Source organism: Lates calcarifer, unplaced genomic scaffold (assembly GCF_001640805.2).
Source record: "Lates calcarifer isolate ASB-BC8 unplaced genomic scaffold, TLL_Latcal_v3 _unitig_1201_quiver_2406, whole genome shotgun sequence".
Lineage (NCBI taxonomy): Eukaryota > Metazoa > Chordata > Actinopteri > Centropomidae > Lates > Lates calcarifer.
In genome coordinates, this window is record NW_026115360.1 from 1 (window position 1) to 3,270 (window position 3,270).

The 3,270-nt window shown below is 41.6% G+C and overlaps 1 long non-coding RNA gene across 1 annotated transcript; it reads right to left on the minus strand.

Annotated features, from left to right (window-relative positions):
* Window positions 1-149: 149 nt before the first annotated feature.
* LOC127139323 (uncharacterized) lies at window positions 150-3,270 on the minus strand. The gene is made up of 3 exons (XR_007809499.1): window positions 3,024-3,270; window positions 370-423; window positions 150-265 (listed from the first exon to the last, which is right to left on the minus strand). It is a non-coding gene; the product is annotated as an uncharacterized LOC127139323 (long non-coding RNA).

Below are 3,270 nucleotides of genomic sequence, written 5' to 3' on the forward strand. Positions count from 1 at the left end.
AAAACTGTCAGTGTAGTCAGGAGTCATTAAATGTCACAGTAAGGTATCAAACTGTCAGTCTAGTCACTAAATGTAACAGTACAGTAAAGTGTTAAAACTGTCACAAACTGTCAGTGTAGTCAGGAGTCATTAAATGTCACAGTAAGGTGTCAAACTGTCAGTCTAGTCACTAAATGTAAAAAACTGTTTGGACTTACAGATGAGTTTGTGTGATCAATGTGTGTTGTTGTCTGTGCAGGAGGAGAAGACGACAGCAGCTGAAGACCTGAAGTCGATGAAAGAATGAAGCTGTTAATGAAATAAAAGAGCTCCACCATCTAACTGCTGTAAACTGTGTTGGTTTCCTGTTGTTCAAGTGAAAACACTGACCTGACAGCATCTTCATGTCTGTCTCTTCCCTCTGTGATGGTTCCAGTTTGAATCCTGTGGAGAAAAACACAGCAAACATGAATGTAAAGACGTGACTCTTAACACGTCAAAATAAAAGCACAGAGTTTCTGGGTACTGAACTTCAAACTGTCAAAAGATAGAGCAGTAAAAGACAGGAAATCTACAAAGAAACCAGAATGTGAACTAGGTGGATCTGGACTCATCAGAACTTGTCCAAAAGTTACATTTGTTTTCTACACAAAGACAGAAGACGCTGCTCATATTCACACAACAGCAATGGATGGAAAAGTCTGTTCAAATTTGAACTAAATTTGGTTGAGAGAGGGGAAGGAGACAGACAAAATTAGAGAAAGAGACCTGATATTTAAATTCTTCCTTTTCTTTGAACTGTACATTCATGAACTATGTAAATAAAGAGTTAAGTTTTTTGTGACAAATCAAACTATTCAGACTTCAGATCAGTTACTGAAAATCTATAATGTTGGACAGTTTGTGAATTACCTGGAGGACTCAGTCCTGGCTCAAAGAACCTATTGACTAATATTTTCTGATCTAGAAAATTCAATATAAACTGTCTCTTTAAGTATAAATTTATGTTATGCAAAGGTTGGTTTTGCCTCCGCTGTTACAACGATGAAAGATTTACTAAGCGTTCGGTAATGTGACTAAGCGTGGTTTGATCGCGTGAGTAGGCTCGATGCTGCCTAATAGCAATTAGTGCAACTCTAGAATATGCCGTACAACGGCAGAGTACCGTGAAACAGCACTGTGATAACAGACCAATACCAGAACAGATGCGCTTATCTCAAAGTTGTTTACCATGTGGCAAAAAATGACATCCTGAGCAATCAGTTTGCAGTTAACAGATTTACTGAAATCTCTAAAAGCCCCTGATTTTGAGAGAAACACAAGTTTATACAGACACAACAAATCCGTAAACAACATGGTAATTGCCACAGAAAAAAACTCTTGACCAAAGAGCTAGATGACAAACTCAAAAGAAGTGTATGTCTTGGTCTAATAATTGTTGAAATTGAACATTACAGTAGACAAAAAGCTCATCGTGGAAAATGAGGGGGAAGGCTGAAACGTGATGCCTGAGTAACTACAACGTTCACTTGGGAACAGCACACTGCATTTAGTGGTTGATGGCAACAATGCGCGGTTTCATTGTTGTTTAAATGTGGGGTATTATCTGGCTATTTATAACATATGTCCGTTAGTTATTCTATAAGGCGGAATTCTGGAATATTCCCGTCATAATGGCCGTCAAAAAAGTCTAGTGTAAAATCAGTCATTATACCGCTGACGCCTTTATGATTAAGACTTTAGACTAGAGAGTTTTCGTCAAAGAGCGTGGCCTTGGCGGCGCCTCAAATTTACTGTTGTTAACGCTGACATCCAGGTATAAAGCGGCCAGGTACAGACGCAATGTAACACAAAATGACCACAATAGACACAAAACGATGACAACGACATGACAGACCGGCTATGAAGTGAGTTGAAATGACCAGGATAGAACACAACAATACAAGGAGATGCAAGATGTCGGTAAAGTGACACCAAGGGATTTAAACTGACTATCAAGAGCTCCTTGGGTTTTCGCGCCGTCCACAACTCGTTTCCGTGACTGAAGTCTTAAAGAAACACAAACACACTCTTACCCACATGATAAAACGCTAAACAAGAATGCTAATGGCTGTCAGGCACGCCTAAGTCACGGAAACACAAACACACTCTTAGCCACATGATAAAAACGCTAAACGAGAATGCTAATGCTGTCAGGCACGCCTAAGTCACGGAAACACAAACACACTCTTAGCCACATGATAAAAACGGCTAAACGAGAATGCTAATGCTAACGCTGTCAGGCATGCCTTAGTCTCGGAAACACAAATACACTCTTACCTACGTGAAAAAAACGCTAAAAGAGAAGGCTAATGCGAACGCTGCCAGGCACGCCCAAGTCACCACTCTCACCCACGTGACAAAAACGCTACAGGAGAAGGCTAATGTTAATGCTAATGCTATCAGGCACGCCCAAGTCACGGAAGCACAAACACACTCTTACCTACGTGATAAAAACGCTAAAAGAGAAGGCTAATGCTGTCAGGCATGCCTTAGTCTCGGAAACACAAACACACTCTTAGCCACATGATAAAAACGCTAAACGATAATGCTAATGCTAACGCTGTCAGGCACGCCCAAGTCACGGAAGCACAAACACACTCTTACCCGCGCTATAAAAACGCTAAAAGAGAATGCTAATGCTGTCAGGCACGCCTTAGTCTCGGAAACACAAATACACTCTTACCTACGTGAAAAAAAACGCTAAAAGAGAAGGCTAATGCGAACGCTGCCAGGCACGCCAAGTCACCACTCCTCACCCACGTGACAAAAAACGCTACAGGAGAAGGCTAATGTTAATGCTAATGCTATCAGGCACGCCCAAGTCACGGAAGCACAAACACACTCTTACCTACGTGATAAAAACGCTAAAAGAGAAGGCTAATGCTGTCAGGCATGCCTTAGTCTCGGAAACACAAACACACTCTTACCTACGTGATAAAAACGCTAAAAGAGAAGGCTAATGCTAACGCTCGCCCGCTAGCTAGTTAGCTCCTTAGCCTTACCTTAGCGCCGCAGGTGTGTTCCCATCCAGTCTCACTCGTGTTCGACAAAAAATAGCTTTAAAGCTTGTTTCACATCCATGCGTCTTGGGTAATTGAGTATTTTCACAGGACTGACAAACCGAGGGAAGGGTTCCAACATTGCTTTAAATCTGTTTTCCAACTTCGTTTCTCCGCGTTTCTGCTCTCCTTCCAACAGGTAATTTTCCGTTGAGGACACACGGTGTGGCCAATGAGAACACACGCAAGC